Source organism: Meriones unguiculatus, chromosome 15 (assembly GCF_030254825.1).
Source record: "Meriones unguiculatus strain TT.TT164.6M chromosome 15, Bangor_MerUng_6.1, whole genome shotgun sequence".
Lineage (NCBI taxonomy): Eukaryota > Metazoa > Chordata > Mammalia > Rodentia > Muridae > Meriones > Meriones unguiculatus.
The window spans coordinates 73,414,378-73,429,819 of NC_083362.1; the positions used below are offsets into that span (position 1 = coordinate 73,414,378).

Sequence of the window (15,442 nt, forward strand, 5' to 3'; positions counted from 1 at the left end):
CCAATTCTCCCCTCCCTCCCTCATCTCCTCCCTGCCCTCTTTCAAGTTCACTGAGAAGGGGTGTCCTCCTCTCCTTCCATCTGGCCCTAGCTTGTCGGGTATCTTCAGGATGGTTGCAATGTCCTTATCTGTGGCCTAGCAAGGCTGCTTCTCCCTTGGGGGGGGGAGGTGAAGCTCAATGAACCAGACGTTGAGTTCATGTCAGAAACAATTTCTGTCCCCCTTACTAGGGAACCCACTTGGATACTGAGCTACCATGGGCTATATCTGAGCAGGGGTTGTAGGTTATATCCATGCATGGTCCTTGGTTGGATAAACAGTCTCAGGGAAGACCCCTGTGCCCAGATATGTTTGGACCTTGTGGGGCTCCCTGTTCCCTCTAGGTTATACTAATTCCTCCTTTCTTCATATGATTCCCTACACTCTGCGGAAGGCTTAGTTATGGGTCTCAGCATCTGCTTTGATACACTGCTAGGTAGAGTCTTTCAGGTGCCTTCTGTGGTAGGCTCCTGTCCTGTTACTTGTTTTCTCCTATTTCTAATGTCCATCCCCTTTGTCTTTCTATATGAGGATTGATCATCTTACCCCTGGACCTCTTTCTTGTTTATCTTCTTTAGGTGTACATATTTAAGTATGTTTATCCTATCTTATAGATCTTGTATCCACTTATAAGTGAGTATATACCATGTGTCTCTTTCTGCTCCTGGGATATCTCACTCAGGATGACTTTTTCTAGATCCCACCATTTGCTTGCAAAATGTGATGAGGTTTCTTGAATCTGGGACCAGAGAAGCTGGGCCGTGAGCTGCCCCATCAAAAGGAGTGTTGTTCTCAGACTCTCCCTAGCAGGAGAATCTGCAACCTAGCCAGCTGCAGTTGTTGACAGTGGAAGATGGTCTTCCACTGTGAGGAAGGAGTGGGTGTGCTCACAGGAGGCCTGTCGCTCAGCCAGTGTGGAAGCAACCTCATGGTTCTTTCCCTTTTATAGCATGGCTACTTTTGGGTAAGCCATATTTCAAGTACTCCATTGTCATGTGATTGTTGCATGGTCACTGTGAATGTTCCTGTGATGGCACATTTTCATGTTTTGTGTATAAGAACTTGTGTCTGAATCTGCCCAGTTCCCAAGTAAATGCCTAGTACTGGTGTTTGCTTAAGTTCTGCATTTTAATGGTTTTGCCCTGTACACTAGGCAGTTAGATTGGTGAACAAAGGTTAACAGTAGTTTGATCATATAGCTCTCATCTTATCACTAAATGATCTGCTAATTACATACTTACCTAAACCATAATACTGTTTTCTTTTGTCATTACATTACTTAACCCTTTGCCTCTAATTAAACATTTATTAGGATTTTCCTTAAAATTTCAAATTTTAAAATCTTCAATCTGGTAGTATCTGTTAGTATATATCTGATTTTCTTTCTCCTATTTTATGCAATCTCAGATTTCCTCTTCTCTTTCTAATTGTGGAATCCAGTGACTACCACGGAGATATGGTGTGTTAAGTTCAAAGCTCTGACTCTCCTGTGTAACTACTGAGAACCCTTTGATGACGTTGGGTTTTCCAAGTGGAAGGGAACCATATCCCTACCACCTGTAGCGGTATCAGCAACATTGATCTTCTAATGAAAACAACACGGTCCTGAGTTCTACAGAGTTGGGGGGACGACTGTGTTGTGCGAGGGTGGGGGAGCTCTTGTTTAGCACACAGCAGGTTCACTCTTTATGAAGTGAACCTAGATCCTACACAAAGCTAGGAGGACTATCTATGAAGGCACTGAGCAGTTGGCACCAATGTTTTCTGAAGATCACCTGCTCTCCCTAGTTTTTGTTCTTCAGCTACCATCACCTCTCTTTACCCATGTCACCTCTGTTTTGCCCTGTGTTCTCAGAGCAGCAGATCTAGAAGAGCATGTTTTAGGTACTAAATCTGTATTCTTCATGGTCAGTTTTCCAAATTGGTCTTGAAAGTGAATCTCATAGATTGTGTGTGTGTGTGTGTATCTTTTTTTAGTATGTTCACAACCGCAATCATTCTCAATAAGTAATTTTGCTTTAATAAATTCCAAGGTAATGAATTCTTCTGAATTATATATCATTAAACACTTCAAATGACGCATCATCTCAGGCTATATGTAAATATTCTCATTTTCTACCCTCCAAACAAAAGAAGGAGGCCACTTTCATGACTTCCATCTTGGCCAAGCTTAATTTTGAGAGGAATAAAGGCAAAGAATAGTCTCGTATTGTATGGTGTTACACTGACAAGAAAAACAGGATCTGTTTACACCAAACCAAAAGAACTGTAGTTCAGGTGTTGGGGCTGGTCTCATTGGACAGCAGACATCTATACTTTCTCAAAAGGAATGTTAACACATTGTTTCATATTTGTCGTCATTTTTAAAGGCATCCTCACAGAAAAGCTGCATTTCAGAGAAGGATAGCCTAGAAAGTGATATCTATATTCTTCATTGGTGTACATAATGTCACAGGTTCTCACCCGTGTCCTGACTCAAGTAGACATATATTGCTTTCAAATTTTCAGTAGCAAGATAAAGGAACTTTTTACTTTAACAGTGCTCCCAGTAGGGTGTGTGCTTCCACTGTACCTGAGGCTGTAAACGGAAGCCATCTAGCAGGTAGCCTCATTTACATCTCAGCTTGGCTTTTACTGGCTATCTTTCAGGTGTTCCAGAGTCATGTGGTTGCTGTGTGGTTAGTGTTTTCAAATGTTCTGTGGCTGTACCAAATTGTCACATTTTTATGTTTTGTACATCTAATGCATTTCTGAGTTTCCTCAGTTTCAAAGGAACTGATAATTACGATACGGACTTCAGTCTGGTTTCATTACGTTGCCCTCGGCAGACAGTCAATCCATATGAGTGAGCCCTGGATCTCATTCAAAGCTGGAGGATTTTCTTTGCTAAGGCACAGAGAACACTGGTCTGCCCTCCTCCTTCAGACTCTCCCAAGGTAGCTATGAACTGGACCATAATTTTGGCTGACAGCAATGGACTTTATCTGATGTGTAGGGTGCCTCATCACCCAAGTGAAAGCTAGCTCTTTTGTCAAGTTGCTTTGATCTCTGTCCTCTGGACATCACAATGAGTTGGGTATCAAATCCTTTTGCTATTTCCAGCACCTGTGGCAATTGTGAAACCAAGTTAAGCTAGAGTAACAGACCTAATATGGGGCTAGCCAATCCTGAAGTTTTGAGGTTTCACTTATATTTTGGACCCAGGCTTTCAGATAGAGGATAGTCTTGGTGCACTGACATGCTTTTGTTGGAGAGAATAAATGTGGACTGATTTACACCACTAAGGTTTTAATAATTTGTTAGAGAAATGATAGGGATATAATTATACCCACTCTGTTAGGTTACTTGTTTGTTTGTTTAAGACAGTCTCCTTACAGTTTAGGTTGACTTGGAACATGCTATGTAACGGATGATGACTTTGAACTCCTAATTCTTCTGCTCCCACAGTCTGGAATTATAAGAATATACCACCATGTCCAACTAAATTAAACTATTTTTAAAAAGCCAAGTTGATAGTGGTCAACTATTTTTAAATAATTGAAATTAAATAATATATTTGATAATTACATATTAAATGAGAGCCATTTGTAATTTGTTTACCTCAGAGTATCATAAGTACTGCTGAAATTACAGGCTATTTCAATTTCCTCTTTATTTTTCACTGCAAAGTTGAAGAATAAACTATAGCTTTTTCCAAGGAAGATACTTGACACAGATTAAAAAAAAAATGGAAGGGGACTAAAGTCTTAAGGTGCTGGGGTGATCAGTTTTCCAGGAAATAATATGGTTTGCCTGGGCAATAGTTTAATACCAAAGGGCATGCAGGTATTCACAAAAATTTAAAAGACAAATAAAGTCAAGACTGTTAAAAGTCCAGTTTTTGCCATAGGTAAGTCTCCTCATGAGTCTAGTTGAATTGTAGGGTTCTGACCATGCAGATTCAATAGCATACCCATATTGAGTTGCTACCTAGGATACTTCTTCATGCCTAGGATCTGGCTCCTGGGTACGTTGGGGCTCTGAGCACAGTACAGACTCTCACAGTGAGGGGAGCCGTCAACGCTGCCCTGCTGTGCTCTTCCATAGGCGTCCTCCACAGTCACACTGGCAAGGGAGCTGTGGACAGGAGACCACCCCCATCCAGGAACTGGCCTCCTCTTCCACTGGATGGGATGTTGGGAGTGTTCTTGCTAATGCTGAGAGCAGAAGCTGAAGCAGCAAGCACGGGCTTCAGGTTCTGACCTCTCAGCAGACCTGCTCCATCCATTCTCTTCCTTCTATGGGCATGACACGGGCAGGTGTGGCCACTGCCTTGACTCAGCTAAGTCTGCATAGATAGCCATAGATGGGAAACAATGGAACCTGACGTGAGGTAAAGCATACAGGTGCAGCAGAAGAAAGCAGGGAAGTAATAATAAAAAAGAAACTGCAAAGCATTGACCTGGGCTCCTAGTCTCCACAAAGGGTAAAATGCAAGGGCTTCTTACACACTGTGGTAGTGGCAGCACATGGGAGGCATTTTCATGTACACATCTGCCCAGATGCTGAGGCTGCTGCCAGGTACTAAGGATGTGGCTTTGATGTAGAGAGAAATCTTACTTTGGACAACCATGAGCAGAATGACACCCATGTGGCGAGGCGGAATGCAGGACACCACAGCAGACCTCACCTGGTGGAGAGTGGAGGCCCAGGCCCTGTAGAGGAAGGAAGTGGCAGCAACTGCTTAGCGCTTAGAGCAATTCCCTGAGGCAGGGTCAGATTCTTGGCCATGTGCACAGTCCCCACAGCCCTGCCCTCAGCTGCGTCTCAACTTTGCTTTGTCATACTGATATTTGAGCACAGTGTCCCACAGGACCATGGCCATGATATTCTGGAAAATCTAGCCGTGGAAGAATTTTGAGCTGGCGAGAACCCTAGAGAGGAGCCTGATCACAAACCACAGGAGGCAGCGAGGAACCAGGTTTTTTAATGGAGTGCAGAAGCGTGCAGCCCTCAGCATCTACGACAGAAAGTTGGCAGTCGCCAGGCATTCAAAGTATATTGTCCATGATTGTTCCGGTACAGGAAGTACACCAGTCTTGAAATCTAGAAACTTCCTTTTTTTTTTTTTTTTTTCTCAAAGTGTTGTGTGATGTACTGAAGCAGCTTGCAGTGAGGAGAACCCTGAAAGCATTCCTAGTACACCATGTCTAGCAAGAGGGCACAGCAGGCGCCAGCTGCTGCGGTTTCTTTTCTGTGGCTGTGAAGAGACATCATGACCAAGGCAACTTATGCTTTTTATTTTAAAGCACTTAACTGGGGGCTTGCTTACAGTTCAGAATGTAAAAACGGGACCATCATGGAAGGGAGCGTGGCAGCAGGCAGGCAGGCATGGTGCTAGGGCAGTAGCTGAGAACGTATATCTTATCCAAAGTTGAAGGCAGAGAGAGGGAGGAAGGAAGATGAGGAAGGTGGAGGGAGGAAGAAGAGTAGGAGGGGAAGGAAGAGGGAGGGAGGGAAGAGATGGGGAGAAAGGAAAAGAGAGGGAGAGGGAGAGGAAGGGAGAGAGAGAGAGAGAGAGAGAGAGAGAGAGAGAGAGAGAGAGAGAGAAAGAGAGAGAAGGGGTGGGGAGACTGGGTCTGGCATGGGCTTTTGAAACCTCAAATCCCATCCTCAGTGACAGGCTTCCTCCAACAAGGCCACACTTCCTAATCCCTCCAAAACAGTTCCATCAACTAGGAATCAAACATTCAAATATATGAGACCATAGGGGCCATTCTCATTCAAACCACCATACCAACCATCAAGTTCTTCTCAGAGCTCGGTGGCTGACAAAGGAATGGTTAAATCAATTGAGTGCAGAACCTCGTTTTGAATATTGGAGAACAAGTGAGGTGAACTCTGATGTCCACTAGAGAACAGCCACAGGTCACTGGCGTTTTACTAGTAGAGAGATGATAAGAGCGGTTTCTGGTTGTGCCAAGGCAGCAGGGCAGGTCAGTAGGCACTGCTAAGCATGGATTTATTCTGTAATGATTAACTGAAGGAGGTCACACTGTGCCACACAATGATATGCTGGATGTTAGGGAGCATGGAGATAAGGAGATGATTAAACTAGAGCAGGAGTCATAGCCTGGGGAGGTAGTCCACTCCTATGAGCTTCTGCAAGAATTGTTCCAGAACACAGGATGTCCATGTAGGGCTTGCGTGGCTGCCGGTTTTCATAGACGTGAAGCAGCATACACATCCTCAAAACGTTTTAAAACACTAGTGGCCGTAAGTCTCAGCGTCTGCTTCGATAGTCTGCAGGGCAGAGCCCTTCAGAGGCCCTCTGTGGGAGGCTCCTGACTTGTTTCCTGTTTTCTTCTTCTTCTGGTGTCCATCCTCTTTGCCTTTCGGAGTGGGGATTGAGCATTTTAGCCAGAGTCCTCCCTCTTGATTAGTTTCTTTGGGCGCACAGATTTTAGTAGGTTTATCCTATATTATATGTCTATATGAGTGAGTATATACCGTGTGTATCTTTTTGCTTCTGGGACAGCTCACTCAGGATGATCCTTTCCAGATCCCACCATTTACCTACAAATTTCATGATGTCCTTATTTTTCATTGCAGAGTAATACTCCATTGTGTAGATGTACCACAATTTCTGTATCCATTCTTCAATTGAGGGGCATCTGGGTTGTTTCCAGCTTCTGGCTATTACAAATAAAGCTGCTACAAACATGGCTGAGCAAAATGTCCTTATTGTGTACTTGAGCCTCTTTTGGATATATGCCTAGGAGTGGTATGGCTGGATCTTGAGGAAATGCTATTCCTAGTTGTCTGAGAAAGCACCAGATTGATTTCCAGAGTGGTTATACCAGTTTACATTCAGTCCCACCAGCAATGGAGGAGGGTTCCCCTTTCTGCACAACCTCTCCAGCATGTGTAGTCACTTGAGCTTTTCATCTTAGCCATTCTGATGGGTGTAAGGTGAAATCTCAGGGTCATTTTGATTTGCATTTCCCTAATGGCTAATGAGGTTGAGCATTTCTTTAAGTGTTTCTCTGCCATTCGATATTCCTCTATCGAGAATTCTCTGTTTAGCTCTATTCCCCATTTTTTAAATTGGATTACTTGGTTTGTTGCTTTTCGGCTTCTTTAGTTCTTTATATATACTGGATATTAGCCCTCTGTCAGATAAAGCGTTGGTGAAAATTCTTTCCCAATCTGTAGGCAGTCGTTTTGTTTTGATGACAGTGTCCTTTGCTTTACAGAAGCTTTTCAGTTTCATGAGGTCCCATTTATTGATGCTCTTAGAGCCTCTGCTGTTGGTGTTCTGTTCAGGAAGTTGTCTCCTGTGCCAATGAGTTCTAAGCTGTTCCACACTTTTTCTTCTAATTTAGTGTATCTGGTTGAGGTCTTTGATCCGCTTGAACTTTAGTTTTGTGCAGGGTGATAAATATGGATCTATTTTCATTTTTCTGCATGTAGACATCCAGTTAGACCAGCACCATTTGTTGAAGATGCTGTCTTTTTTCCATTGAATGGTTTTGGCTTCTTTGTCAAAAGTCAAGTATTCATAGGTGTGTGGGTTTATTTCTGGGTCTTCTATTCGGTTCCATTGATCCTCCTTTCTGTTTCTATGCCAATACCATGCAGTTTTTATTAGTATTGCTCTGTAGTACAGCTTGAGATCAGGGATGGAGATACCTCCAGATGATCTGTTGTTGTACAGGATTGTTTTGGATATTCTGGGTTTTTTGTTTCTCCATATGAAGCTGAGAATCTTTTTTTCAAGGTCTGTAAAGAATTGAGTTGGTATTTTGATGGGAATTGCATTGAAATCTGTAGATTGCTTTTGGCAGGATGGCCATTTTCACAATGTTAATCCTACCAATCCATGAGCACAGGAGATCTTTCCATCTTCTGGTATTTTCTTCAATTTCTTTCTTCAGAGACATGAAGTTTTTCTCGAACAGGTCTTTCACTTGCTTGGTTAGTATCACCCCAAGCTACTTTATGTTATTAGTGGCTATTGTGAAGGGTGTTGTTTCCCTAATTTCTTTCTCGGCCCTTTTGTCTTTGGTATGCAGGAGGGCTTCTGATTTTTTTGAGTTGATTTTGTATCCAGCCACTTTGCTGAAGGTGTTTATCAGCTGAAGGAGTTCTCTGGTTGAATTTTTGGGGTTGCTCATATATACTATCATATCATCTGCAAATAGTGACACTTTGACCTCTTCCTTTCTGATTTGTAGCCCCTTGATCTCCTTTAGTTGTCTTATTGCTCTGGCTAGGACTTTAAGTACTATGTTGAAGAGATATAGAGAGTGGGGCAGCCTTGTCTTGTCCCTGATTTCAGTGGGATTGCTTTAAGTTTCTCTCCATTGAGTTTGATGTTGGCTATAGGCCTGCTGTATATTGCCTTTACTATGTTTAAGTATGTGGCTTGTATCCCTGATCTCTCCAAGACTTTAAACATGAATGGGTGTTGGACTTTGTCAAATGCTATTTTGGCGTCTAAGGAGATGATCATGTGGTTTTTCTCCTCCAGTTTGTTTATGTGGTGGATTACATTGATGGATTTCTGTATGTTGAACCACCCTTGCATGCCTGGGATGAAGCCTACTTGGTCATGGTAGATGGTATCTTTGATGTGTTCTTGGATTCGGTTTGCAAATATTTTATTGACGCAAGTATTTTTGCGTCAATGTTCATAAGAGAGATAGGTCTAAAGTTCTCTTTTTTTCTTTTTGGTTGGGTCTTTGTGTGGTTTAGGTCTCGAGGTGACTGTTGCTTCATAGAATGAGTTTGGTAATGTTCCTTCTGTTTCTATTTTGTGGAATAGTTTGAGGAGAATTGGTGTTAGCACTTCTTTGAAGGTCTGGTAGAATTCTGCACTGAAATCATCTGGCCCAGGGCTTTTTTTTGGAGGGGAAACTGTTAATGACTGCTTCAATTTCCTTGGGGGATATAGGGCTATTCATTCTTTCTACCTGATCTTGACTTAATGTTGGTAGATGGAATCTATCAAGAAAATTGTCCATTTCATTTAAATTTTCAAATTTTGTGGCATATAGGCTTTTGTAGTATGACCTAATGATTGTTTGGATTTCCTCAGTATCTGTAGTTATGTTACCTTTTTCATTTCTGATTTTGCTGATTTGGATAGATTCTCTCTGTTTTTTAGTTAGTTTGGCTAAGGGTTTGTCTATCTTGTTGATTTTTCTCAAAGAACCAGCTTTTTGTTTCATTGATTCTTTGAATAGTTTTATTTGTTTCTAATTGATTGATTTCAGCCCTGAGTTTGATAATTTCCAGCTGTCTGCTTCTCTTGGGTATATCTGCTTCTTTTTTTTCTAGGGTTTTCAGTTGGGCCATTAAGTTATTTGTATGTGATGTTACAAATTTCTTCTTGCAGGCACTTAGTGCTATAAGTTTTCCTCTGAGCACTGCTTTCCATGTGTCCCATAAATTTGGGTATCTTGGGCCTTCATTTTCATTGAATTCTAGGAAGTCTTTAATTTCTTTCTTTATTTCTTCCTTAACCCAGCTGTCATTGAGTAGCAAGTTGTTCAGTTTCCATGTGCGTGTCGGCTTTTTGTTATTTCTGTTGTTGTTGATGTCCAGCTTTAGTCCATGATGGTCCGATAGAATACAAGGGATTATTTCAATCTTTTTGTATCTGTTGAGGCTTGCTTTGTGACAAACTAGATGGTCTATTTTGGAGAAGGTTCCATGTGGTGCTGAAAAGAAGGTATACTCTTTTGAGTTTGGGTGAAAAGATCCGTAGACGTCTATTAGGTCCATTTGCTTTAGGGACTCTGTAAGTGCTTTTATTTCCCTATTTGGTTTCTGTGTAGTTGATTTGTCCCTTGGTGAGAGTGGCGTGTTGAAATCTCCCCTAATATTAAGGTATTAGGATCAATGTATGATTTAAGCTTTAATAATGTTTCATTTGCGAATGTAGGTGCTCTTGTATTAGGGGCATAGATTTTCAGAATTGTGATGTCTTCTTGGTGGATTTTTTCCTTTGATGAGAATGTAGTGCCCCTCCACATCTTTTTTGATTAGTTTTGGTTGAAAATCTATTTTATTAGATATTAGGATAGCCACTCCTGCTTGTTTTTTGGGTCCATTTGCTTGAAAAACTGTTTTCCAGACTTTTACTCTGAGGTAGTGTTTATCTTTGTTGTATAGGTGTGTTTCTTGGATGCAGCAGAATTTTGGATCCTGTTTCCGCACCCATTATGTTAGTCTGTGTCTTTTTATTGGAGAGTTGAGTCCATTGATGTTGATAGATAATCATGACCATTGAATGTTATTTCCTATTACTGTGGAGTTGGCGATGTTACTGTGATTCATTGCTTGTTTCCTTTTGATTTTTGTTGGAAATTATCTTTAACCTATGTTTTCTTGGATGTAGTTGTTTTCGTTGGATTGGAATTTTCCTTCTAGTATTTTCTGTAGGGCTGGTTTGCTGTTCAAATATTGCCTAAATTTAGTTTTGTCATGGAATATTTTGTTTTCTCCATCTATGTTGATTGAAAGCTTTGTTGGGTATAGTAGTCTAGGTTGGCATCTGTGGTCCCTTAGGGCCTGCATGATATCTCCCCAGGCCCTTCTGGCTTTCATAGTTTCAGATGAGAAGTCTGGTGTGATTCTGATAAGTCTACCTTTATATGTTACTTGGCCTTTTTTCCTTGCTGCTTTTAGTATCTTTTCTTTGTTCTGTAGATTAAGTGTTTTGATTATGATGTGGTGTGAGGAGTTTCTTTTCTGGTCTAGTCTATTTGGTGTTCTGTAGGCCTCTTGTATGTTTGTGGACATCTCTTTTTTTAGGTTGGGGAAATTTTCTTCTATGATTTTCTTGAAAATATTTTCTGGACCTTGGAGCCTGGAATCCTCTTCTTCGTCAATTCCTATTATTTTTAGATTTTGCCTTTTCATGGCATCCTTGGTTTCTTGGATGGTTTGTGTTTGGGATTTTTCTGATTTTACTTTTGCTTTGAGAGAAGTATCAATTTCTGTGAGTGTATCTTCAGCACCTGAGATTCTCTCTTCCACCTCTTGTATTCTATTAGTGATGCTTACCTTTGTGGTTTCTTCTCTTTTCTCTAAGTTCTTCAGTTCCAGGGTTTTCTCGGTTTGTGTTTCCTTTATTGATTCTAATTCTGTTTTCATGTCTTGCAACAATTCCTTCATCTGTTTGAAGGTGGATTCCTGTGTCTCGAAGATGGTCTCTATTTTTTTTTTTTGTTTGTTTCCTCTCTTAGTGCCACTACTTCTGCCTCCATTTGTTTGGCTATATTTGCCTGTGTTTCTTTAAGAGCTTTGTTCACTTCATTTTTCTTTGTTTCCATTTGGGAGGCCAAATCTTTGAGAGATTTATTTGTTTCCTCTTTAACTGTTTGAATCTGAGAGATTTGTTGTTTTTCCTCTTTATGTGCCTCAAATAACTGGATAATCATAGCTTTAAAATCATTTTCTTGTGTTTCTGATGAGTTGGAGTGTCCAATAATTTTGGGGGTTGCCGGTAAAGCCATGATAACTTGATTTACGTTGGTTGTGTTCTTTCACCAACCCCTGGCCATTTGGTTATCTGTAGTGTTCACTGTCCATTCCTGGATTCTGCAGATCAGGCAGGTCTTTCTCTGGTGTCTGGAGAATTCTTCAGGAAAATGGAGGAAGTCTAGTGGTTTCAGTGTGTGCGTTGGTGATTCTGCTATACCTGTAGAAGGAAAGTTCGAAGGTGCAGAAGGGCAAATGCGGGGTAGCATGTGTTTGAGCGTGTGCTTGTGGGTGTGTCCTAAGGGACAGGGTGTTGGGGAATGAAGAGGCCTTCAGTGTGTGAGAGGGGTGCTGTGCAGGCACTGAAGGTGTTGCAGGCACTTAAGGGATCGCAAGCACTGTTGAAGATTGCGGGTGCTATTGTTTTTGCAGGTCTGCTAGGCTTTGGTGGCTCTTCAGCTGGTTTTCTGCCACTGAGGGGTTGGATGGCCCATACAGTCACTGGCTGGGCAGCCCTGTGTAGTCAGTGCTGCCACTTGCACACTTGGGATCTGGGAAGGATTGTACTAAGGATCTGAGTCTCTGTGGCTGGCACTCTTTGGGTGTGTGCTCTGGAGGGGTAGAGTTTCTGGCGCTGCATGAACTCCGGCGGGACCAGGCCAGGTGGTGGTGGTAGTGGGGGGTCCAGAGCTCGGTGAGAGGGCACTAGGCGGGGCATGGGCTCCTCAGACGTGTGTTCTGAGGGCTGGCATTCAGCAGGCGGTTACAGCTCTCCAATGCAGCTGTGGGGTCTGGAGCCTGGCCTCCGCAGTCTTGGGTCCCGGGTACTGAGCTTTGCGGCTTTGGGATCCAGGAAGGATTGTATTACGGGACTGAGTCTCTGTGGTTGGCTCTCTGTGGTTGGGCCTGTGTCTGGCGCTGGCAGTGGGTGCGCTGTTCCGGTGTGGCGGTTTCCGGTGGTGTGTGCGCTCTGGCTGCTTGGGCGGTGAGCTCTGCTGCTTCTTGCTGCAGGATCACGTCAGCGGGATGGGGGGAGAGGACGCTCCACGGGTCCGGAGCTTGGCAGAGGGGCCTGGCAGGGCCCGGGTGGAACATGTGTCCGAGGGGTCATGTTCAGCAGGCGGTTACAGCTGTCCACTGTGCTAAGGGGCCTGGAGCTCAGTCTCTGCTGTCTTAGTCCCCAGGCTGTGAGCTTTGCGCTCAGCTGCCTGGTGCTGTGTGCAGGTTTTCCCGGCGGGAGGCCCGGGCAAGGGAAGCGCCCTACTTCCTTCCCAGAGAAGTCTGCCCGATCTAACTCTACAAGCACTCCACGCTTCTGTGGTGTCCCCTCTCCTTTAGAAATCCCAAAAGTCCAAATTCTAGTTTCGATTGTCTCTCCACTCACCAATTCTGGAGATTCATGTCCTCTGCCTCTCCAAAACGGTGCGCTCTGCTCGCCACCATCTTGGAACCTCTCCAAAGGTGCTGTTTTAAATTTTTTTTGTTTTATTTATTTACTCATTTATTTAGTTTTTTTTTTGGGTTTAGTTTTTTGTGATCAGATTTCTCTGTGTAGCCTTGACTGTCCTGGACTCACTTTGTAGACCAGTATGGCCTCAAACTCACAGAGGTCTACCTCCCTGAGTGTTGGGATTGCAGGCACGTGCCACCACTCTCAACTTGTTTAAAAAGTTTTAAAGAATATTTCTAAGTCAAATATTTGTTGCATGCTTCTTTGTGATTCTAGCTACTTTGATGTTTCTGAGTGAGCAGAGCTGATGGTACCCACTAGACCTAGTTTGTATAGAAACAGGTTCTTAAAACTTGGCCTCTGGCTCATGTATGCCTTGAGGCTCTGAGCACAGAGCAGACCCTTCCAGTGAGGGGAGCCATCAACACTGTCTTACTGTGCTCTTCCGTAGGCATCCTCCACAACTGCACATGTATAGGAACTGTATATGGAACCTGGGCAGGAGAGTAGAGTCCCCTCCAGGAACTGGCCTCCTTTACCACTGGATGGGATGTTGGGAGTGTTCTTGCTAATGCTGAGAGCAGAAGCTGAAGCAGCAACCACAGGTTTTAGGTTCTGACCTCTCAGCAGACCTGCTCCATCCGTCCTTTTCCTTTTATGGGCATGACACGGGCAGGTGTGGCCACTGCCTTGACTCAGCTAAGTCTGCATAGATAGCCATAGATGGGAAACAATGGAACCTGACGTGAGGTAAAGCAGTGCAGGAGAAGAAAGCAGGGAAGTAACTTTGGAGGAGAAAATGCAGAGCATTGTTCCGTATGCTTACCCTCCATTAAAGGGTGAAATGCAAAGGGAGTACATGCATGCATGCAGGAGTGCATGCGTGTGTGTGTGTGTGTGTGTGTGTACGCGAGCGCATGTGTGCGTGTTTCTCATTTTCACTTATTTCAGACTTTAAGGGCATGAAAGAGTGTCCAAAACCATTTTTATACCCCAGTTTGTGAATTCTCTGCAAAGATATAAGAATTCCTTGTGTTTTGGCCCATTCTGTCTGTCCAGCTACTTTCAGATCTTTTTAGTCTATACAGATAGCCATGCAGGAATAGTGTTTTGTGCTGGATTCTCCCAAGGCCACCATGTCATAAAAGCCCTTTATAGGGGGCGTAAACTATGCTACTAAAGTGGCTTGTTCATATGTGTATAGCATTGCTAGCTCCAGCTAAGTTTAGGGTGAAAGCTGCCTTTTATTAGGCTTTAACTGGTGCCCCCTTTGTGGAAATAGAGAGGTTTGCACAAGTATAGAACCAAGTTGCAGCTGAGGCCATTCCTGACATTCCACCAACCAACCTTGAAATCTTAGGGTATGGACTTAAATATTTTGCTCTTGTGGGAGTGTGATCCTGGTAACATGGCTTTGTGGCTTCCAAATCACGCAGAGATTCCATGTGAATTTCAGCCATGTAGTATGTGATGAAAACTAAGGATTCCCATTTTGTCAGGCTTCACGACTTTTAGTTGAGTGACAGTCATCTCTTAAGACATTGGCAGCACCTATGTACAACTGAATTATCTCAAAGTTCCTTAAGAATGACACTGAAATGCTCATGTGTTTCACCAGGGTGGATGAAGTATCCAGGGACAATTACCAGGGCCTTCATACTTCCAGCCCAGGCCAAAGGCAAGTTTCAAAGTGTTGCACTAAACATCATTTCCTAGTTCCAAGGACTAATACTGTTTCCCCAGGCATTAATCGTAATACTCAAGACAGCATACACATATTCACAACAGTTTAGAATAACAAGGGAAACAAGAATATTGTGAAGGCCAATCTTTGCCACGTGCCTCCTCATGATTCTGGTCCCATTTCATGGCACTTGATGAGTAGAACTTGAAGTATTCATTTGACCGAGTTTATATGTAGAAACTTGGTTCAGACTTGGTATCTGGCTCTTACATGCTTTAGATCTGTGAGCTCACATCAGGTCCTTTCCCTGAGAACCACCACCAGGGTTGCCGTGGTCTGCTTTTCACCAGCACAGACGCATAAGAACTGTGCGCTGAGTCTGGGCAGAAGTGGGTCCTGCCTCCCAGGACCGGCTACTGCTTCTACTGGATGGAGTGTTGGGAGTGTTGTTAAGGCTGACAACAGCAGCTAAATGCAGCAACCTTGGATTTCTGGTTCTGACTTCTCAGCCACTCACTTCATTCATTCTTTCCCTTTTATGGGCACCGCATGGACAGGAGTGGCTCTAGCCTATCCGTGGGCAATTCTGCATAGAGAGCAGATGCCTCAGAAGGGGGATGACGGGGTTTGACCTGAGATAAAACATGCAGGGAAGTGGCAGGTGCAGGAAGACAAAAGCAGAAAAGTTGCCTTCAGAAGAGAAGCTGCAGAACAGTTTTCTGAACTCCCACCCTCCGTGAAAGGGTGAAATGCAAAAGCTGATTGTACAGAGCAGGACATGGGAGGCATTTTGCATATAA

At 43.2% G+C, this 15,442-nt stretch overlaps 1 protein-coding gene across 6 annotated transcripts in view; it reads left to right on the forward strand.

The window, feature by feature from the left end:
• LOC110540486 (UDP-glucuronosyltransferase 1-6) overlaps positions 1-15,442 on the forward strand; it is a 104,577-nt gene that overhangs the window by 70,675 nt on the left and 18,460 nt on the right. The window lies entirely within an intron of this gene.